General features: G+C 34.8%; 1 non-coding gene across 1 annotated transcript; it reads right to left on the bottom strand.

Annotated features, from left to right (window-relative positions):
* Positions 1-2,471: 2,471 nt before the first annotated feature.
* LOC128281561 (small nucleolar RNA R71) lies at positions 2,472-2,578 on the bottom strand. Its single transcript, XR_008271795.1, has one exon. It is a non-coding gene; the product is annotated as a small nucleolar RNA R71 (small nucleolar RNA).
* Positions 2,579-25,073: the final 22,495 nt, after the last annotated feature.

The following is a 25,073-nucleotide window of genomic DNA, read 5'->3' as shown; positions in this document are numbered from 1 at the left end:
GTTTCAATGTAGGAATATATTGTTACTTCACTTAATATTTTACTTTCTTATTAAAATTGATTAATTGTTTGAATTGACATAGTAATATATTTAAGAGATTAGTTAATTTTGTAAGTCTATATGTGTTAAAGTTAACAAATTACCAAGTTGCGTGAATATATTCATAACAACATGAACATTGTTTTAGTAATATTAAGTTAAGAATTATAATTGATCTAACACAATTATGGAATATTGATTAAACTTGTTTTTCAAAAATCGTGCGTTGAAATTTTTTACCTTTTAATTTTCTTAGTTAATTTACTTAGTTAAAATCTAGTTTTATTAAACCCTTTTTCAAAACAAACAATTTTCATTCACCAAAGTGTTTTTAATTGCATTTGATAAATATTTTCTTACACAGTCCCTGTGGGTACGATAACTTGACATTTACTTATCACTTTATTACTTGTTGCGATTGTGTACACTTGCACATTTCCATCGTTCCAAGTTTTTGGCATTGTTTCCGGGAATGTTTTAAAAGTCATTATTTGTGAATTTGTTAATTTTGCATTTTGGTTTTTTTTTCTGTTTAATTTAATTCCATTTTTTTCTGTGATTGTTTAAGTTATTTATGAGTATTGATCGAATTATCAATTTACTCCCTCTAGATTCTGAAATTGAAAAAACTTTTCGATAAAAAAAAGGACAAACAAGTCAAAGAAGGACTAAAGAGATGAACTTTGATCGCGATATTTCGTGATAGGTTTTAAATATTTATAATTAATCATTCTTGAAACTAACTATTATCGTAATGTAGGCAAGTGTACCTATCGAACAGTAGTATAGTTTTAGCAAGACCAGATTGTCGAACCCAAAGGAACTAAAAGTACTAGTAATGACTGTCTTTTTATTATCTAGCTTAAGAATAATGGGGTTTTGTTTTTAACTAACTAATTATCTAAACTAAGAACTCACAGAGAAAAGAATTGGGGAATTGCTTTTGGGAAAAATCGATTGACTTAAGACAATACCTAAGGAAAAATCCACCTAGACTTTACTTGTTATTCTGGCTCCGAATCAGACGATTTATTCATTCAACTTGTTCCATAGAAATCCCTAAGTTATGTTATTATCCCTATTCAAGACTAATAACATCTAATCCCTAGATTTAATAACTGAGACTTTTCTCTAATTAACACTCTAGGATTGCATTAACTCGATTTATGGATCCCCTTATTAGGTTTCACCCTAATCCGACAAAATCTTGTCACCCTATGTCTAGGCGCGCAATCAACTCCACTTAATTATGATAAATGTACTCTTAGACAGGGTCTATTCCTCCTCTGAATAAGATCTTATCTTGAATCAATATCCTGGGATATCAAAACAAGAATTAAGAACACATAATTAAGAACAAGTTAAATATTTATCATAGATTCAGAAAATAATAGCAAGATTCATCTTAGATTTCATTCCCATTAGGTATTTAGGGGATTTAGTCTATAACTAAATAAGAAAACATCTCAGAAAAATAAAGAATACAAAACATAAAGAAAACCCAAAACTCCTGAAGGGGAATTGAGGAGAGATCTTCAATCTTGATGATGAATTTGGCTTTTGAGATGGATCAATCGGCTTCCTTGGAGTAATTCCTTACTCCCTAATCTGTGTCCCTTTTCTCCTCTTCTAGGGTGTATTTATAGGCTTTGGAATGCCTATGAGCTCTCAAAAGTGGCATTTTCCGAATTGAACTTAACTTGGCTTGACAGGGACACGCCTGTGTTCGATTACTTCAGGCCGTGTTCGAGCCTGCCAAATTGACACGGCCGTGTGGTCTGCCCGTGTGAGGAGGTCCAGGCCGTGTTGATTTCGTACTTTAACCCATTTTCTCCGTTTTTAGCCTGTTTCTCATTCCTTTCACTCTCCTATGCTCTCCTAAGTATAAAACATGAAATTAAAGCATTAGGAGCATCGAATTCACCAATTCTAATGGAAAATCATCCATAAAATACGTTAAACATGGGTAAAAATATGTGTAAATTACGGTTTATCAAACTTTGAAAACCAGAATCAAGGAAGCGGGGTGAATCAAGTTCAATATTCTATCCTTATTGCTGATGATAGGGATAGAGCTTTAAGAAAATATGTCGTGCCATTGTTTCATAAGCTTAATTCGAGTATTAGAAGACCCAAAATTGAGGCACAACAATTTGAACTAAAGTCGGTTATGTTCCAAATGCTTCAAACAGTGGGCTAATTTAGTGGAATGCCTATCGAAAACCATCACCTTCACTTAAGACTGTTTATGGAGGTGAGCTATTTTTTCAAGCTAGCTGAAGCACCTGAAGATGCACTATGATTAAAGTTGTTCTCATATTCTCTAAAGAGCTCGAGCTTGGTTGAACTTATTACCACCAAATTCCATTACCACATGGTAAGAATTAGAAGAAAGATTTCTTGTGAAGTACTTTCCACCTAGCAAGAATGCTAAGTTGAGGAATGAGATTACTACCCTCTAACAGTTGGATGATGAGTCCTTGTATGAGGTGTGAGAAAGGTTTAAAGAACTATTACAAAGATGCCCTCATCATGAAATCCCTCATTGCATCCAATTAGAAGCATTCTATAACAGTCTAAATGCTCACACGAGGATGATAGTGGTAGCTTCTGCTAATGGTGCTCTCCTTTCTAAATCTTATAATGAGGCTTATGAAATCATTGAAAGAATTGCCAACAATAATTATCAATGGCTAACCAATTGAGTAGCGTCAGGGAGACGAGTCGCAGGAATACATGAAGCGGATCCACTCACTTCACTAGCATCTCAGGTATCTTCGATTTCCTCAATGCTTAAAAAGTTTGCCACTAATGGGTTTAATAGTTTTGCAGCTCAGCCACCAATCAATTTAAAAATGTAGTCTATGTTTATTGTGGGGAAAGGCATTTGTTCGAAGAATGTCCAACAAACCCAGAATCTGTGTATTATATGGGCAACTAAAACCAAAACCAAAACCGAAAAAGGAAATGACTGCAGTCCAATTTTATAGCCCATCTTGGCGAAACCACTCTAACTTTTCTAAGAGTAACTAAGGGGCTAGAACCAATAACACTTATGCACAACCTAGACCGACCCAGCCTCCTATTTTTACCCAACAAGTTCAAAAATCAACTCAAGTTGAACCTTCCAATAGCTTAGAGAACTTATTGAAGGCACATATGGCAAAGAATGAAGCCACTTTAAGGAATTTGAAGAATTAAGTAGGTCAACTTGCTATTGAACTTAGGAATCGACCATAAGGCATTTTTCCTAGTGATACGGAAAATCCAAGAAATCTGAAGAGAGAGCATTGTAAATCATTGACATTGAGGAGCGGAAAGACATTAGAGCCCAACCTTGTCAAAGTTGAAAAGGAGCTAGCTGATGCTCAAGATTTAGTGGAAGTTCAACCAAGTGTTGAAATTCCAGCTTCACCAGAACCAGAATCTACAAAATCCGATAAGGTAATTTCTGAACCAGTTAATTCTGATAAACTAACAACTTCGTTAGATACAAAATTGCCACAAAAGACGAATTATCCAGTTCCAGTAAAGAATCCTCCACCACCTTACCTTCAAAGTATTCAAAAGCAGAAATAGGAAATCCAGTTCAAGAAATTCTTAGATGTACTCGAGGAAATTCATATCAACATCCCGTTGGTAGAAGCACTTAAGAAATGCCAAACTACATCAAATTCATGAAGGATATCCCATCCAAGAAACGGAGACTTGGAGAATTTGATACGGTAGCCCTGACAAAAGAATACAATGCATATCTTCAAAATAAACTACCCTAAAATATGAAGGACCCTAGATGTTTTACCATACCTTGCAATATTGGAGCAACTTATTGTGTTAAGGCACTATGTAATTTGGGTGCAAGCATCAACTTGATGCACATGCCCATATTCAGAAAGTTGAGGATAAGTGAAGTTAGACCAACTACAGTTACATTTCAATTAGCAGATTGATCCTTAGCACATTCTGAAGGAAAAATCAAGGATGTATTGGTATGTGTAGATAAATTTATTTTTCCAGTTAACTTTTTATTCTAGACTTTAAAGTAGATAAAGAGGTGCCAATCATCCTAGGAAGGCCTTTCCTAGCAACTGGAATGACCCTTATTGATATGTAGAAGGGCGAGCTTACTATGCATCTTCAAGACGATCAAGTAATATTTAATATTTTTAAGTCTATGAGATTTCCTAACACAATTGATGATTGTTCTGCAGTATCCAAGTTAGAGGAATTAGTCATAGAAAAGGAACTCAACTTTATTAATGACCCATTGGAGAAAATTTTGACATCAGACCCTCCAAGAAATAAAGATGGGGAGGAATACTTAGTTTTGCTAGAAGCTAATCAAAGGGGATTTAATCTGCAATCCGACTTTGAATCTTTGGATTTAGAAAGTAGGGATTATGCCCAACCAAAAGTATCAACTGATGAGCCACCTAAATTAGAACTGAAGGTACTTTCCTCACATTTAAAATATGTTTTTTAGGTAATGCTTCTGCTTTCCATGTGATTGTTTCAGCGAAGTTCACTAAAGAGCAAGAAGAAAAACTCATCCTAGTATTGAAACACTTCAAGAAGGCTATCGGATGGACCATAACCAATATTCGTGGCATTAGCCCGTTTGTATGCATGCACAATATCATTTTGGAATATATCAAGAAAGGGGCGATTGATGGACAACTGAGGTTGAACCCCATCATAAAAGACGTGGTAAAGAAAGAGATTATAAAATGGTTAGATGCGGGTATAATTTACTCCATTTTATATAGTTTGTGGGTAAGTCTAGTCCAGTGCATGCCAAAGAAAGGAGGTATTACAATCGTTGAAAACGAGAATAATGAGTTAATACCAACCAGAACAGTTACGGGATAGAGAATTTGCATAGATTACCAAAAGTTGAACAAGGTGACTAGGAAAGATCATTTTCCTTTGTCGTTCTTGGACCAGATGCTGGATAAACTTGCAGGGCAAGACTATTACTGTTTCCTTGATGGATACTCGAGGTATAATCATATTACAGTAGCGCTAGAGGATCAACATAAAACAACATTCACATGCCCGTACAATACATTTGCATTTAGACGCATGCCATTTGATTTATATAATGCACCTGCTACATTTCAAATATGTATGATGTCTATTTTTACTGACATGGTTGAAAAGTATTTGGAATTTTTGATGGATGATTTTTCAGTGTTTGTAGATACTTATGATGATTGCTTAGCCAATATAGCCAATACGATGTGAAGAAACAAACCTCAGACTTAATTGGGAAAATTGTCATTTCATGGTAATAAAAGGTATTATTTTAGGGCATCAAATAACGAGACATGGAATCAAGGTAAATAAAGCAAAGGTAGATGTTATTGAGAAACTCCCACCTCCAACATCTATAAAGGGTGTTCGGAGCTTTTTGGGCCACGCTAGTTTCTATCGGAGATTTATCAAGGACTTTTCCAAAATTACTAAACCCTTATGCAAATTATTGGAGAAGGACACGATGTTCAATTTTGATGAGAAGTGTTTAAGAGCTTTCAATTATTTGAAAAGTCAGTTAGTTTCGACACCAATCATCATCACAACGGACTAAGCTTTACCATTTGACTGATGTCTGACATAAATGACTTCGCAATAGGAGCTATGATAGGCCAACGAAGGAACAAAGTTTTTCATCCCATCTACTATGCAAGTCTAACTCTAATAGGAGCTCAATTGAATTATATGGTAACAAAGAAATAGTTACTTGCTATTGGGTTTTCTTTTGACAAGTTTTGATCTTATCTTGTAGGTACCAAAGTGACAGTCTATGAAAATTAAATACTTATTTTCCAAGAAAGACGCTAAACTGAGGTTTATTCGATGGGTACTTTTACTCCAAAAATTCAATCTAAAAATTCAAGATCAAAAGGGAGTAAAAAACCAAGTAGCAAACCACTTTTCCAGATTGGAGCCACAAGAAGGGACTTCTCCAATTATAATAATTCAAGAGACATTTTCAAATGAACACATACTTAAGGTAAATCATATCCATAATACCCCTTGGCTTGCTGATTTTTCTAACTATCTACCTTGGGGTTTAATCCCCCTTGATAAGTCATATCAACAAAAGAAAAAGTTCTTCACGATCTGAAGTACTATTTCTGGGAATAACCATTCTTGTCAGAAAGTGTGCAAATGATCAGGAGATTTGTGGCAAAAGATGAATTATATGAGATTTTATATCATTTCCACACAGCTCCAAGTGGGAGACACTTTGGATGTACACGTACTGCAGCCAAAGTATTACAAGTCAGATTCTTTTGGCCAACACTATTCAAAGACGCATTTGCTAACGTAAAGAATTGTGATTGGTGCCAAAGGGTTGGAAAAGTCACCAATAGAAATGAGATACCCCGAACAAACATCATTGAGGTAAAATTATTCAATGTTTGGGGTATTGACTTCCTTGGTCCTTTCCCTCTGTCTTTCGGTCACAAGTATATATTGGTAGTAGTAGACTACGTGTCTAAGTGGGTTAATGCCGAGGCATATTTGATGAACAATACCAAGGTTGTGATGAAGTTTTTGTAGAACATGTATTCACAAGGTTTGAAATTCCTAGGGCTATCATTAGTGATGAAGGGTCTCATTTTGTGAACAAATGGTTGAAATGGTTACTTGATAGACATGGAGTGAAGCACAAGGTTGCCACAGCTTACCCTCCACAAACAAATGGGCAAGCTAAACTGGCAAACAAAGAGATAAAAGGCATACTCGAGAAGGTAATTTGTCCAAACTGATGAGATTTGTAACAGTCCGGTTTTGACCCTAGTCGGAATGCTGGTTTCAGGACCAAAAATTCGAGTCTGAAAAATATTTTAATATTATTTTTTGTGTATGTGATATGTGAATTTACATCTATGAAATTTATATGATTTAATTTGTCTGTTTCTGTGCTTAATTATGAAATAGGATTAAATCGCGTAAAGTGTAAAAATTGAGTGCTAGATGCTAAAGCACCTATTTGGCTTGGCTTTTAAAATAAAGGTCCTTGCATGTCAAATTGACCATTTATCTTAGTGGTGGACAAACATGGACATATAGTTGGTAAGTTTAATGTTTATTATTCAAGGGCAAAATGGGAAAAAGAAAAATAATTAGTGATATAATAAAATAAAACATGTTAATGGATGAAATGTTCATCCACACTTGCTGAAATTCAAAGAGAAAGAAAAGAAATAAAAGCATTTAGGGTTCGGCTAGATTAAAGCTCAATTAAGGTATGGATTTTCGTCCGTTTTTGATAATTTCTACGTTTCTGTGATCGTTGCTTAGTGTTCTTCAAAGCCCATGTCTGAATTTCTATTTCTGTTAAAGATTTCATGAAATTCCATTGTTGATATCATGAGTTTTGTAATGTTTTTGAGTGAATTATGAAGGCTTGGTAGATGGTTCATAAGTTTTGTTTTTGAGTTTTTGATGAAATCGAACTATTTGGACTAAATTGAGAAAATGAGATTTTGAAGGACTAACTTGTGAATTAGATATGTTATTTGGGTTGGCATGGAAGTCATGTATATTCAGCCAAGCTATAGTCTTGATTAATTTTGCATATTTGTGATTTTGTAAAAAATAGACTAAATTGTCAAAATGTGAAAATGTAAGGGCTAAAATCCAAAGTGCCCTAAATATGTGTATATGGATTAAATTGAATGAAATGAATTATTGAATGGTTGAATTTGTATTGTATTAGATCAAGAACAAAGAAAATCGGACTTAGATCGAGGAAAGTCTAAAATAGATGAATAGTCGACTCGTTCCGTACGAAATCCGTCTGAGGTAAGTCAAATTACAATTACGTGCTAATTGAAATAAATTTTGTACATATAAACTGTAATCTGTATTGGAGGGCATTGAGTGCCTGATGAATATCTTTGGAGTAAAGTATGATAATATGATAATATTTGAAAAGTTCTGTATGTTACTAAGAAAAGTTAGCATTTGTCTGAGACATTGTGTAAGACCGTGTCTGGGACACAGGCCTCGATTGAGATTTACGTATAAGACCATGTCTGGGACATCGGCATCGTATCTAATTTCATGTAAGACTTTGTCTGGGACAGAGGCATCGATATTGAGTTACATGTAAGACCACGTCCGGGACGTCGGCATTGTACTTGTTTATGAGCAACTGTATCGTTTCTGACCCGTCTGATGATAGCGTACGAAATCTGAAATTGAGTATATGATATGTATAACTTATGCAGGTACGTTTGTATCGTACTAAATTTCTAAATATGAAAAATTCTGTCTCTGTGAAATATGTATGGAAATGAAACATGACATATATGCCAACAGAGGAGTATGATTAAGTTTATGAATTATTTTATGAAATGGTTATGAACCTATATGGTTGAATTGTACTTATATGCTTTAGTAGTTAGACCAATTGTATTTGGGTTACTAAGCTCTTTTTAGCTTACTCTATGCGTTTACTGTCTGTTTTACAGTTATTGTAGCTATTGAAGGCTCGGGGATAGTCGAGGATCGTCACCACACTATCGATCTCATTTTGGTACTTTTGAAAGTGTACATATTTTAAAGTATGGCATGTATAGGCTAGAAGGTCTATGTATATAAGTTTTGTTGTGTATATATTATGCCATGGGAGTTGGCTAACAAATGATAAGCTTGTGTATAGTTTTGGTGTATGCTTGTAATATGCTAAGTTCTAATGTGTTTTGGTCATTCTTAAGTATGGAACTGGTTGGAAATTTTGGTATGAATGTTGTATATTATTGCTTGTAGGATTGGACCCAAAAAGGGGTGGCAAATTGGCTTAAATCAAGCCTGCATGGTGCCACACGGTCAGGGGACACGGGCGTGTCATGTGGCCGTGGGCTAAAGTCAGTAGCTAGCCAAGTATCACACGGCCATAGCACACGGGGTGCCTATTGGCCATGGGTGAAAGTCAGTATGGTTACCCTGTTTTGGCACGGCTGGTTCACATGGGTGTGTCTGATGCCCGTGTGAGGCACACGGCCTGGTTACACGAGCATGTGACCTCAACAGAATTGGAAAATTTTTTATGTTTTGAATTTTATGAATGTGTTTGGTTTAGCTCTAACCGTTCTTAAACGTATGTTTTAGGTTTTGTAGACCATCTTAAGAGATGATTACTTATGAAATGATATTAAATAGTAACTGTGATTCTGAATTGGTCTGAAATGTTTTGTTTGTATGGTAATGCCTTGTAACCCTAATCCGATGTCGGTTACCGATTAGGGGTGTTACATTTTATTAGTATCAGAGCTATGGTTTTTTCAATTCTAAGACTACCATAGCGTATGTGAGTCTAGCTATACCTGCCATATATCTAAATCTGTGATAGTGTGATGACTCCTGACTTTGAAATGTGCCTTTATATAGCAAATGGATCCCGATAGAGCTATAGTTGACGATGTTGAAAGCAATTCGCATGCTTCCGCGCAAGGGATGGTGCAAGATGATTCACGATCGGCTATGAATAGCCGTGATAGTAAGGCTAAGCAAGCCTTCTATCAGATGATGAATGAATGGTTCACTCAATATATTAGAACCAATCCGACTATACAACAACCTCCACCCCCGGTTAATCCTTCTCAAATTCCTGATATGCCACGAGTGAATCTGGTACAGTTGAGTAGACCACTGGTTGATAAGATTTGAAAGTATGGGGCTGAAGAGTTCCGAGCTACAACGAATGATGATGCTGAAAGAGCCGGATTCTGGTTAGAAAATACAATACGAGTGTTTGATAAAATGTCTCTGAGTCCTAAGGAATGTGTTAAATGTGCCATTTCACTTCTGAGAGATACGGCATATCATTGGTGGAAAACTTTAATATCTGTAGTCCCGAGTAAATGGGTTACTTGGGATTTCTTTCAATCTGAATTTCGGAAGAAATATATCAGTCAGAGATTCATTAGTCAGAAACGTAAAGAGTTTCTCGAGCTTAAACAGGGCATATGTCTGTTACTGAATACGAATGTGAATTTGTAAGATTGAGCTAGTATGCTCGTGAATGTGTATCGAATGAAACAATAATATGCAAAAGGTTTGAAGATGGACTAAACGAATATATCCATCTGTTATTTGGAATTTTGGAGATTAAAGAAATTGTAGTGCTTGTTGAACGAGCATGTAAAGCTGAAGAATTAAGTAAAGAGAAAAGAAAAGTTGGTTCTGAAGCTAGAGATGCTAGAAAGAGATCTTCGAGTAGATCATTTCAGTCTATGTCAAAGAAATTCCGAGATGATCAAAGCCGTCCAAATGCTAATTTGGGACATTCAAACCGAGATCGAGCTAGATCGCATTCAAACTTCAGAGTTCCTACTACTTCTGTTGCAAGTGTTGGGAATGTCCGATCTGAGAGACTTGAATGTAAACACTGTGGTAAAAGATATCCAGGAAATTGTAGATTGAATGACCGAGCCTATTTTCGATGTGGATCTCTAGACCATTTTGTAAAAGATTGTTCTGAACCTGCTGAGCAAGAGAATGTACAAAATCTGAGACCGAGCAACACCTCAGCTAGAGGTAGACATTCCAGAAATGCAAGAAATGCAAGTAGTGGTCAAAGAACTACTGGAGATACTATTGTTAGATCTGATGCTAGAGCACCTGCTAGAGCCTATGGTATCCAAGCTCGTGAGGAAGCCTCGTCTCCAGACGTGATTACTGGTACTTTTACTCTCTATGATACTTCTGTGATTGCATTGATAGATCCTAGATCAACGCATTCTTATATCTGTATGAATTTAGTGCATAGTAAGACTTTGCCTGTAGAGTCTACTGAATTCGTAATTAGAGTATCGAACCCCTTAGGAAAAAGTGGCTTGGTTGATAAAGTCTGCAGAATTGCCCATTAATGTTACGAGATATCTATTTTCCTGCTGATCTGATGCTTTTACCTTTCGACGAATTTGATATAATTCTGGGAATGGACTGGTTGACTTTACACGATACTATTGTGAATTGCAAACGAAAAGTCATTGATTTAAGGTGTAAGAATGATGAGATAATTCGAATTGAGTCTAGTGATCTAAATGGACTACCAGCTATGATATCTGTAATGAAAATACGAAAATATGTGAAGAAAAGTTGTGAAGCCTACTTAGCTTATGTGTTAGATTCAAAAGTGAATGATAAGAAAGTTGAATCAGTGTCTATTGTCTTTGAATTCTCTGATGTGTTGCCTGAAGAACTGCCTGGTTTGCCTCTGATTCAAGAAGTTGAGTTTGGCATTGAATTATTACTTGGTACTACTCCGATATCGATAGCTCCTACCGAATTAAAGGAATTGAAATCTCAGTTGCAAGAATTGACCGATAGAGGATTTGCTAGATCGAGCTTTTCACCATGGAGTGTTCCTGTTCTGTTTGTGAAAAAGAAAGAGGGCACAATGAGAATGTGTATTGATTACCGTTAACTTAATAAAGTGACTGTAAAGAACAAATACCTTCTGCCTAGAATTGATGACTTATTCGATCAGTTGAAAGGTGTTACTGTGTTTTTTAAGATAGATCTGAGATCGGGTTACTACCAGTTGCGAGTAAAGGATTCTGATATTCTGAAAACTACTTTTAGAACGAGGTACGGGCATTATGAATTTTTAGTTATGCCTTTTGGATTAACGAATGCACCTGCTATTTTTATGGATTTGATTAACAGAATATTCAGACCGTATTTAGATCAATTTGTTGTAGTATTCATTGATGACATATTGATTTATTCACGTGATGAATCTGAACATGCCAAGTATTTGAGAATAGTGCTACAAACTCTGCGAGATAAACAGTTGTATGTAAAGTTCAGTAAATGTGAATTCTGGTTGTGAGAAGTTGGCTTTCTGAGCCATATTGTATCAGTCTTTGGAATCTGAGTTGATCTGAGCAAAATTTTAGCTATTCTGGATAGGAAACCTTTGAGGAATGTTTCTGAAGTCTGCAGTTTTCTCAGACTTGTTGGTTACTACAGACGATTTGTAAAAGATTTCTCTGCAATAGTGACTCCGTTGACAAAATTGCTTCAGAAAGATGTGAAATTTGAATGGTCTGAACAATGTCAGAAAAGTTTTGATTAGTTAAAAGCTCTGTTAACTAAAGCTCCGGTATTGGTACAACCTGAGTTAGGTAAAGAATTCGCTGTTTACAGCGATTCTTCATTGAATGGACTCGGTTGTGTTTTAATTCAAGAAGGAAAAGTTGTTGCTTATGCTTCGAGACAATTAAAGCCGCGTGAGAAGAACTATCTGACACACAACCTTGAGTTAGCTGCCATTGTATTTGCTTTGAAGATCTGGCATCACTATCTGTTTGGCGAGAAATGTCATGTGCTTTCTGATCATAAAAGTCTAAAGTATAAATGATGCAAAAAGATTTGAATTTGCGACAGAGAAGATGGTTAGAACTGCTAAAAGACTACGAACTTGTAATTGATTATCACCCGGGAAAAGCAAATGTGGTTGCTGATGCTTTGAGTCAAAAATTGTTATTTGCAATGAATGCTCATTTAGTTCTGTCTGATGATGGTTCAGTTTTAGCTGAATTAAAAGCGAGACCTTTGTTTTTACAACAGATTATCGAAGCTCAGAAGGTTGATAATGTGATTATGGCTAAACGAACCCAGTGTAATTCTGATTCTGATTCTGAATTTCAAATAAATGATGATGATTGTTTGAGGTTCAAAAATAGACTTTGTGTTCCAAGAAATCTAGATTTGATTCAAGTGATTTTGAGTGAAGCTCACAGTAGTAGATTTTCTGTACATCTAGGAAGTACAAAAATGTATAACAATTTGAAACAACTATATTGGTGGCCAGGAATAAAAAGAGATATTTCTGACTTTGTTTTGAGATGTTTAATCTGTCAGCAAGTTAAAGTTGAACATCAGGTGCCATCTGGGTTTTTATAACCGATTATGATTCCAGAGTGGAAATGGGATCGAATGACCATGGATTTTGTTTCGGGCTTGCCTCTGTCTCCGAAAAAGAAAGATGCAATTTGGGTTGTAGTTGATCGCTTGACGAAATCAGCTCATTTTATTCTATTTAGTTTGATTATTTGCTGGATAAGCTCGCTGAGTTGTATTTTTTTTATATTGTGAGATTACACAGTGTGCCATTGTCAATAGTGTCTGATAGAGACCCGAGATTTACATCGCGATTCTGGAAGAAATTGCAAGATGCTCTGGGTACTAAATTGCATTTTAGTACCGTTTTTCATCCGCAAACAGATGATCAATCTGAACGGATTATTCAGATATTCGAGGATATGTTGAGATGTTACATTCTCAAGTTTGAAGGTATGTGGGAACAATATCTACCTTTGATTGAATTCGCTTATAATAATAGCTTTCAATCAAGCATCAAAATGGCACCGTACGAAGCCTTACACGGTAGAAAGTGTAGAACTCTGTTATACTGGTCTGAGCTCAGTGAGAATAAGATTTACGGTATTGATTTGATAAAAGAAACTGAACAGAAGTTCAAAGTAATCCGAGATAGTTTGAAAGCTGCCTTTGATCGTCAGAAATGTTATGCAGATTTAAAAAAAAGATATCGAATTTGAGCTCGGTGATAAGGTGTTTCTGAAAGTGTCTCCATGGAAGAAACTGTTCTGATTCGGTAAAAAGGGGAAGTTGAGTCCGAGGTTCATTGGACCGTATAAAATCATCGAGTGAGTTAGACCGGTTGCTTATAAATTGAGGCTACCATCTGAGTTAGAAAAGATACATAATGTATTTCAGGTATCGATACTTCGACGGTACAGATCTGATCCGTCCCATGCGATATCCCCTTCTGAAATTGAGATTCAATCTGATATGACTTACGAAGAAAAGTCGATCCGTATTTTAGCTTGCGAGATTAAAGAGTTACGAAACAAGAAAATTTCATTAGTTAAAGTGATGTGGCATCGACACGGAGTAGAAGAGGCTACGTGGGAGCCTGAGGATGCAGTGAGACAACAATATCCGAATCTATTTAATGGTAAGATTTTCGGGGACGAAAATCCCTAAAGGGGGAGAATTATAACAGTCCGGTTTTGACCCTAGTTGGAATAGTGGTTTCGGGACCACAAATTCTAGTCTAAAAAATATTTTAATATTATTTTCTGTGTCTGTGATATCTGATTTTACATCTATGAAATTTCTGTGATTTAATTTATCTATTTCTGTTCTTAATTATGAAAAAGGATTAAATCGCGTAAAGTGTAAAAATTGAGTGCTAGATGCTAAAGCACCTATTTGGCTTGACTTTTAAAATAAAGGTCCTTGCATGTCAAATTGACCATTTATCTCAGTGGTGGACAAACATGGACATATAGTTGGTAAGTTTAATGTTTATTATTCAATGGCAAGATAGGAAAAAAATAATTAGTGATTTAATAAAATAAAACATGTTAATGGATGAAATGTTCATCCACACTTGCCGAAATTCAAAGAGAAAGAAAAGAAATAAAAGCATTTAGGGTTCGGCTAGATTAAAGCTCAATTAAGGTATAGAGTTTCGTCCATTTTTTATAATTTCTATGTTTCTGTGATCGTTGCTTAGTGTTCTTCAAAGCCCATGTCTGAATTTCTATTTCTGCTAAAGATTTCATGAAATGCTATTGTTGATATCATGAGTTTTTTAATGTTTTTGAATGAATTATGAAGGCTTGGTAGATGGTTCATAAGTTTTGTCTTTGAGTTTTTGATAAAATCGAGCTATTTGGACTAAATTGTGAAAATGAGGTTTTGAATGACTAACTTGTGCATTAAATATGTTATTTGGGTTGGTATGGAAGTCATGTATATTCGGCCAAGCTATAGTCTTGATGAATTTTGCATATTTGTGATTTTGTGAAAAATAGACTAAATTGTCAAAATGTGAAAATGTAAGGGCTATGGATTAAATTGAATGAAATGAATTATTGAATGGTTGAATTTGTATTGTATTAGATTAAGAACAAAGAAAATTTGACTTCTATCGAGGAAAGTCTAAAATAGTCGAATAGTCGACTCGTTCCGTATGAAATCCATCTAAGGTAAGTCAAATTACAATTACGTGTTAATTGAAATAAATTTTGCATATATAAACTGTAATCTGTATTGGAGGGCCTTAAGTGCCTGATGAATATCTTTGGAGTAAAGTATGATAATATGATAATATTTGAAAAGCTCTGTATGTTCCTAAGAAAAGTTGACATATGTCTGAGACATCGTGTAAGACCGTGTCTGGGACATAGGCCTCAATTGAGATTTACGTATAAGACCATGTCTGGGACATTGGCATCGTATCTGATTTCGTGTAAGACCCTGTCTGGGACAGAGACATCGATATTGAGTTACATGTAAGACTACGTTCAAGATGTCGGCATTGTACTTGTTTATGAGCAACTGTATCGTTTCTGACCCGTCTGATGATAGCGTACGAAATCTGAAATTGAGTATATGATATGTATAACTTATGCAGGTACGTTTGTATCGTACTAAATTTCTAAATATGAAAATTTATGTCTCTGTGAAATATGTATGGAAATGAAGCATGACATATATGCGAACAAAGGAGCATGGTTAAGTTTATGAATTATTTTATGAAATGGTTATGAATCTATATGGTTGAATTGTACTTATATGCTTTAGTAGTTAGACCAGTTGTATTTGGCTTACTAAGCTCTTTGTAGCTTACTCTGTGCGTTTACTGTCTGTTTTACAATTATCGTAGCTACTGAAGGCTCGAGGACAGTCGAGGATCGTCACCACACTATCGATCTCATTTTGGTACTTTTAAAAGTGTACATATTTTAAAGTATGGCATGTATAGGCTAGAAGGTCTATGTATATAAGTTTTGTTGTGTATATATTATGCCATGGGAGTTGGCTAACAAATGATAAGTTTGTGTATAGTTTTGGTGTATGCTTGTAATGTGCTAAATTCTAATGTGTTTTGGTCATTCTTAAGCATGGAACTGGTTGGAAATTTTGGTATGAATGTTGTATATTATTTCTTGTAGGATTGGACCCAAAAAGGGGTGGCAAATTGGCTTAAATCAAGCCTGCATGATGCCACACGGTCAGGGGACACAGGCGTTTCATGTGGTCGTGGGATAAAGTCAGTAGCTAGCCAAGTATCACACGGCCATAGCACACGAGCGTGCCTATTGGCCGGGATGAAAGTCAGTATGGTTACCCTGTTTTGACACGGCTGGTTCACATGGGTGTGTCTGATGCCCGTGTGAGGCACACGGCCTAGTTACACGGGCGTGTGACCTCAATAGAATTGAAAAATTTTCTATGTTCTGAATTTTATGAATGTGTTCGGTTTAGCTCTAACTGTTCTTAAACGTATGTTTTAGGTTTCGTAGACCATCTTAAGAGATGATTGCTTATGAAATGATATTAAATAATATCTGTGATTCTGAATTGGTCTAAAATGTTCTGTCTGTATGGTAATGCCTCGTAACCCTAATCCGATGTCGGTTACGGGTTAGGGGTGTTACAAGATTGGTCCAAAAGACTAGACGATGACTTATGGGCATATAAGACAACATACAAAACACCTTTAGGGATGTCACCTTATAGGTTGGTTTTTGGGAAAGCTTGCCATTTACCCTTGGAGTTGGAACATAAAGCTCACTAAGCTCTCCAACAACTCAACTTGGATCTTAAGCTTGCTAAAAAGAAATAGATGCTTTAACTTAACGAGTTAGAAGAGTTTTGAATGTTCTCGTGCGAGAATGCCAAACTATTCAAAGAAAGACTAAAAAGATGGCATGACAGGCACATTCAAGTTCGAGAATTTGAAGTAGGTCAGCAAGTCTTGTTATTCAATTCCAAATTAAGGTTCTTTCTAAGTAAGTTAAAATCACGTTGGTCTGGTCCATTTACGATTCACCAAGTTTTTCCATATGGAGTTTTTGAACTTCAAGGTAAGGGAGGTAATTTTGAAGTCAATGCTCAGCGCTTAAAACATTACTGGGGGATAAAATTGAACAGGATAAAGACTCGTTCATTTTATCAGATACTTATTTTTTATTATTTTCTTTTAAATAAATGACTTAGGGTATATTTTCAGGATTAGTATGTTAAAATAAATTTTGTCTAGAAGATTGAAACTTAAGCAGGACCGCTTATGACCCCTCCAAATTTTCTTGGGAATTGATTTTAACATAACCTTTCAGGAAATTATTCCCTAAATGGTTAAATAAATAGTCCGGTTTTTCAGATAAAAGGGTCAATTTTGATCCAAGTTTTAATTGCAGCTAAATTTTCAAACTTTCTTTAAGTTTAGGTACTTAATTGAATTATTTGAAAATTTTAGTTGTTCTTTTAGTAAATATTAAAAATTAGTCATTTAGATTACGTAAATATTTTTAAATAGCTAAAATAAATGTTTAATTTTATTTCCAAGAAATAAGGGTGATAATACTTAATATATAATTATAATTATTATAACGTATATTAATTATTATCAACTTTGTATAGAATTAGAATTAGTTTAAATTTTATCATATTTTAATTAAGAGTTTTATTTCAATAAATAAAGTAATAGAAAATAATATTTTAATATACATTATATTAATTATTAATTTATTAACTTTATACGACATTAGGACTTAGAATATTTTATTATTAATTTGTTCTAAGAATTCTAATTGAATTCCTTTCTCCCTTCGCTATAAATTCTACCAACCTTTTCCACCATTCACATCAACTTAACCAACCACACCAACACCCACCATCTGCATAATAACACAGGCCCAGCAACCTCAACACTTACGCCTTTTCTGTTTCCAACTCCAACTCACGTGCACCTGTCACTCACGTCATGCCTTGCACGTTGCTCCCGTGCGCATGCTGTCGCCGCATCTGCACTTAGCGCACCTGCCGCTCGCTCACGCCTGCCCCTACTCACGTCTTGCTTGCGCACCCGCCCTGCTCCCGTTGCTGCTGCCCTGGTGCATTGCTGCCATTCCTTTCTTCCAACCGTGCGCACCCTTGCACAAATCGAACACCGCTTGTCACATTTGCACCACACTTCCATCACATTTAGCCACCAACCGATCACCCTTCCAACCAACCTTCAATCAATTTTTTTTGCTTTAAAATTTATTTATTTTATTGAGTCTTTAGTTTTTACACAAAGGTGGTAAGGAAATTTTTCTCCTAAATTTCAATTTTATTTATTTAATTTTTAATTTATTGAATTATTATTTTATATTAATTGAATTTTTAAGAAAATATTTTTTCCATCTTATGTTTAGGTTAATCATGCCTCCCAAAAAATCTCATGCCTCTATCCAAGTTGAAGAATCATAAAACAAAATTCACTATGAAGAAGTCAAAGCAAGATACGATTGCATCTTTAAAAATCAGCAAATTCTCCAAGAAAAAGGCTTCACACTGAAAGAAAGCAACTATATCAATTTCATGGCATGCATTTGACAAATTGTTGAAGCCCTCAATTGGGGGTTGTTTTGTGAGAAAAGACCTAGTGTAGATGAAGAGTTAGTTTGTGAATTTTATGTGAATTTGACCTCAAGCGAATTAACAAAAGTTTCTGTCTAAGGAATCAAGGTACCAATAAGCTCAAACGCTGTTAATGGATTCTTTGAATTACCTTATTTTGAAGACGATGAATATTCTTCTTTGATGAGAAATATTGAGGCAGGAAAATTACAATAAATTCTCGAGGAACTTATAGTACTGGGTTCTAAGTGGACGATGTGAAAGCATGGAACTCACACTTGTCGTAGAGAATATTTGACACCATTAGCAAAGGTATGGTTCTATTTCATTCGATTCAGCCTTATGCTTATTTCACATGGGACCACAATTTCATTAGAGCGAATGGTCTTGTTATACTCGATCTTAAAGGCAAAGACCATTGATGTGGGAAAAATCATTCTGAGAGAAACGCAAAATTGTACCGCTAGACGTTCTGGCCCAGGTTGCTTTCCCTTTATGATAAAATTTTGTGCTTGAAAGCTAAGATTCTTGCAAACTGTAAAGAAGATAGGTTATAGCAAGGGCACAATCACAGATTGGGACCTCTACCGAGTAGCCGGAGATTCTATTCTACAGCAGCGACTTAAATTGAACGAGGACCCCAAAGAAGAAGAAGAAGATTTCACAGGGATCAAATCAATGTAGTCAGCTGAAATCTCTGATAAGGCAGAACCAATTGAACCAATAACCGAACCTGAGATGGCAACCTCAACATTCAGAACTCAATTGCCTCGCTCAGATCTTCGTGATGAACTGTCAAAGATGATGGACATAATGCAACATATGCAATGGCAGCAACAAGCTTACTGAAGATATTCAAAAATACAGATGACTCAATGAAAAGCGCTTTTATGAAAATATTCAATGACCCGTTTATTTTTTTTCCTGAGTTTCCAGATTTCATATTTGAATCGTGGAGTCCAATATCGAAGAAGGAGTGAAGCGATTCATGCAAAGACAAAGACGATAAAGCAAAAGATGAGTCGAATTCTGAGGGATATGCAAATAAATAAGAAGGGAGGAATCTTTACCTCATTTTCTTTCTCAAGATATTTAATATTTTTAGGATTAGGTTTTATTAGGATTTTTACTTTTTGCATAATAAGATCAGACGTGGAAATCATAAATAAAAATGAACAAGTTGCAAAATAAGAAATGTGGCAATAGATATGTACATGCCTAGGATTAGACCTAGAGAGAGCTTGGTACTTAAGCAGTCATATTAACTCACCTCCTCTTTTCTAGAATCCTACCTGGTCTATAGTATCTATTCACTTCTAACAATGAGTACATTGTTCATATTAAGTAATAAGACCGAAAAATTGAAATTATTTCCTCTCAAAATAAAATTTTCTTTTAATTATGGTAGGGTTATATTTTGTTCAAAAACTTGAAATTTTGTTAGGTATGCTAAACTTCAGTATGAATAAAATTCTATTATTTCAATAATTGTTATGTTAGCTAAATTATGACATAAATGTACTCTTAATAAAATATGTAAATCATACTATAAAATTTTTTAATTCCTTAGGAAAGCCAAGCATGCATGAAAGTTTAAGTCTCTAGAATTGACTCAGAAATTTCTTGACGCGAAATCTTAGAAAGCATGGAATGTTGAAAATGATTTAGGCAAAAAAAATTTTGGACCATTCGAGCCTTTCAAGAACCTCAATGAATTTTTATCCTTTGAAACCTAACTTTGAGACTATATGGCCTAATTTTATTTGAACCTTTGCAATAATTAGCCATCACTTCTCTCATAATTATCTTTAAATTGTCTCAAACACTAGAGTCAGTACTATTTAGAATATTCTTTAAAAATAAGTTTGGAGGAGTTGAAAAGAAGTATCAAATGCTCAAAAAAAAAAAAGAGAAGAAAGAGCATATGTACTCGAAAGAAATAGACGTACAAAAGAGCATGTAAAAGTAAAATAAGTTGGTGTATTAAAGGTACTTACTCCAAAGGTCCGATGCAAGCTGAGTCTAGGGTTTTTAGCCTAAATTTATCTATATTTACCTACCCCTAGCCTAGCCACGTTACAACCTATTTAAAAGACCTATTGATTCAAGGTTCTGTGCTACCTACATTAGTGGAAAGAAATTGCTTTGTACAACATATGAAGGCATAAATTAAACTTAATGATTGCAGCTTAATCTTAAATAAGGGAATAAAATCAAATTGATACGGATTTAACATGTCTTTGTTAAGAGAAAATTTATTTTATTTTTGCTATCATAATAATAATTGAGATTAATTTGAATAATATGTATACTCAAGTAGCATAAAACTCAAAATTTTTTATTCTTGAACATAAGTATACTAAATTCATAATTTTGAGAAGAATGTTTTCTGAAGGAATTTTTCAAAGGTGTTTCCAAGATATTCTTTTTAATTTGTGCATTACTCAGGACGAGCAATGAATTAAGTTTGGGGGTGTGGAAACACAAAAATATATAGACATTTTCATGCCCTTTTTAACTCAAATTCATGCAGCTTCGTAGTTATTCTTGTCGAAAAATATAATATAATTATAAAATAATTAAATTGTATTTAAATTATTAATATATTGAATTTGATTAATTTTATAATAAATTTTCATAAATTTTGATTTATTTTCGACAGATTTGTACAAGTGGTGAAAATTGACTCGGCAGACACTACTAGAAGTTCAAAACCGTGAAGCAATTTCTGAAGCATTGAGGCGAATTAATTTTTTCAGCCTAAGACGGTCCAAATTATGAATATTAATGCCTAATATTATTATTAATTTTATTACAAAAAGGAGGCCCGGTTGTGCTAAAACAAAAGACTGATCCAACCAAGCAGTCAGGCTACTCAAACCCGCCCAAAATGCTGACCCAATCAGCTCAAATTAGCTGATTTATTGACTTGCAAGTCAGCCGTTGAATTCTCCTTGAAATCGCATTCAAACCCTTACACTTATTATGCTTTTGTAGATTTGCCCCTAGCAAAATATAGCAAGTTGAAATCTTCAACTTGTGCATGAGTAGTGATCAGCCATGGGGAAAGTTAATGGCTGTTAATTATTTGATATTTTTAGCAGCCACTCCCACCTATAAATACCCCCTTTCACCTATTCATTCAACCCACCTTTCATTCCACACATCTCTCTCTTTCACTCATTTTCTCTCTTCCAAAACCTCTCTTTGTATCCCATTTTTCTCTTCTATTTCCATTGTTGATTTCCCTCTTGGAAAGAGCCCTTCAAACACTTTAGATGGCAGCATTCAAGTGCTTTTAAAATCCTCGGTTCAATAGAATGAGCGGAGAAGGAGGAGCGGAGCAAACTAGTCAAGCTTTGGAGAAATACCGGATTTGATTCTAGTTTAATATCCTATAAATTTTATTGTTTTTGTTATGAACATGTCTATGAATATTTGTTATATTTTTATTCTAAATTTAATTAACGTGGCTTAAATTTAATTCGTATTAGGTTGATTGCATTTCGTCTACTTAAGTTATTAAAATCATGTTTGCGTTGTTACAGGTCTTGATAATTTTTTTGAGTAAGTAAAACCATGATTATGTTATACTTGCATTACAATTGTAAGGTAACTAATGAATTAATTATTAATCGTATTGAAATTGTAATTAATTGAAACAATACTTAATTAGTGCATATTTAATATTAAATTGTAATTAATTGAAACAATACTTAATTAGTGCATATTTAATATTCTAAGGTAGCAGAGGGTTAAATTAGCGACGGTATTAAACGGTACAGTAGCCTTACCTAACTTGCAAGATTATTGTGATTAAACTGTTTCAATGTAGGAATATAGTGTTACTTCACTTAATCTTTTACTTGCTTATTAAAATTGATTAAGTATCTGAATTGGCATAGTAATATGTTTAATAGACTAGTTAATTTTGTAAGTTTGTATATGCTATAGTTAACAAATGACCAAGTTGTCGTGAATTTGTTCGTAACAACATGAACATTATTTTAATAATATTAAGTTAATAAATGTAATTGATCTAACACAATTATGTCATATTAATTAAATCCCTGTGGGTATGATAATTTGACATTTACTTGTCACTTTATTACTTTTATGATTGTGAAAATGACTGTCGAAGTGTTGTTTGTTACAACTGTCGTGTCTTCGAGCTGCGCTTACCTTGACTTTAATTTGGTGTTTGACTCACTAATTGGTTGTGAGTTACACGCTCTAAGGAAACACAGTCTTCATTCTAGCAACTTTAACAGCTCTATCCCCGACGTGCTTTCTCAAGGTACTCTTTTACGCACCGTTTACTTACTGTACAACTCATTCATCGGTAACCTCCCCACTTATGTTTTTAACCTCATGAATTTACTAATCCTTAATGTGGCTGATAATTATCTCTCTGATAAGATTGCCACTGTTATTCAACCATCTTTCTGGTCCATCTATTTATCTTCAAACGATTTCTCTGATGAAATACAGCCGACTTTTTCGACCGGTTCTCAACTACAACTCATCAACTTCTCATACAACTGTTTTTCTAGTGAAGTTTCGACAAGTATTGGCTACTTCCAATATTTATAATACCTCTGGCTCGACTTGAATAAGTTGTACAGAACTTTACCGTTGACTATAAAAAATTGTTCTTCGTTGATACATGTAAGCATTGAAGACAATATGCTTAAAGGACTACTTCCAGGAAGCATCGTCGTCATTTCGAATCTTCAAGTGCTTGCTCTATAGCATAACAGACTTTCCAATCTAGTATCGAAAACTATTTTCTATAAATCTTCAGGGAATAAAATGGCATCATTGAAGACCATAGAACTTGGATTCAATGAGTTCACTGAAGTTATTAAGCCACGAGATAATAGAAGTTGCTTTACAATGTCGGCTATGGAGGTTTTGGACCTTCATGAGAATCATATCCATGGCGGTTTTCCATATTGGTTGACAAGTTTGAACCACATTAAAAATATTAGATATTTTTAGAAACTTCTTCACTGGTTCATTACCGATCGAAATTGACAACTGATTTAAACCCAAGCAGTTAGAGAGGAAGAGAGAAATAGAGAAAAAGAATGAAGATGAAAAAAATGAAAAAAAATATTTTGATGACGTCATCTAAGATATCGTGCTTATGTGGCATGCCACATAGGCTATTTCGTTGACTTGCCATTTGATTGACGGTCAACTCACGTTTACTATTAAAATTGGGCCGATTTTTGAAAAAAATCGTAACATTGAGAGTGTAAATAAAAAAAGGTTAAGGGCTCAAACCCAAAAACCCCTAAACATTGAGGGTATTTTATGCAATTATGTCTTTTCTTTTCTCTTCTATGTAACACCCCAAACCCGGCTTATACATTATGGCCGAATCTGGAGATGTCACAAAGAAGGGTTTTGAAAACAGATTCGTTAGATAAATCATTCCGACTTTATAATTCATATTCACTTATATCTATTGTCAAAAGCATTATTTAATTAACTTATTTGCCAAAATGTGATTTACAGCGGAAGTTATAGTAAATATTATTTTTGAAAATCCTATTCAGAATTTGGAAAACCTTTGTTTTAGTAAAAACAGTGGTTTTAGATATCCATCGCAAATAAAATGTTTAAACAAAAATCCAAATCCCGAAATTAAACCAAATAGTCCGAAGAGTCCAATTATTACAAAACTCTAGAAATAGTCCTTAAATTAAAATAAAAACCACAAACTTCAACAGGTTATGAACTCATGGTGACCGTGAGGCCCGTCACACCAATACACTTAAGTTTGTGCATTACTTAAACAGAACAGACAAATAGATATGAATTTTTGTAAACTTAGTGTGTAACCCAACAGAAATAGACATGCAATTCGTACAAGTATGCATACACAATCAGATTCAGATTCAGATTAGCACTTACGTATTTTACAGATACAATTTCAGATAACAGAATCAGATATGCAGAACAGATATACAGAATCCTACCCCTATCCTCTACACACCAACTCTGACCATCCTATCACACTATGTAAGGTTAAAAGCACCCACCCATCCCTACACACTATATTGTGTCATTACGACACATATCAGATAATATGCAGCCAAGCTACTAGAATATAGGCGAAGGTTGTCATACAGAACACTTCCTCCACATATGCAAAAACCACCCTAGTCACAGATACAGATATAACAAATACAGTAAACCCATGCATAACATGCTCATATACGGATGTTATATATATAATTATCAGAATAATCAGACATGCATAGCAATGTCCTACTCAGAGCAAAATATCAGATCACATAATTTCAGGGTTTGGTTAGCCCTTACCGACCCTACGGTAAGCCCACAGTCGATCGGAACGACCAGTGTAACCCTAGGAAAAATTACAGAATTATGGGCCCATACGCAAGTGTGGCCCACACTCCCAGATTGGCCTTGCCCGTGTGGCCCACATGGCCTGGCTCAAAACCCACATGCCCAACTTGGCCTAGCCTGTATGGCCCACATGGCCACACTCACACCACTAAACAGTTGTGTCTTACCTACCGCCATGCCCTGGT

Source organism: Gossypium arboreum, chromosome 1 (assembly GCF_025698485.1).
Source record: "Gossypium arboreum isolate Shixiya-1 chromosome 1, ASM2569848v2, whole genome shotgun sequence".
In the NCBI taxonomy this organism is placed as follows: domain Eukaryota; kingdom Viridiplantae; phylum Streptophyta; class Magnoliopsida; order Malvales; family Malvaceae; genus Gossypium; species Gossypium arboreum.
The sequence above is the reverse complement of the archived record's forward strand: the minus strand, read 5'-3'. Positions and strand labels throughout refer to the sequence as shown.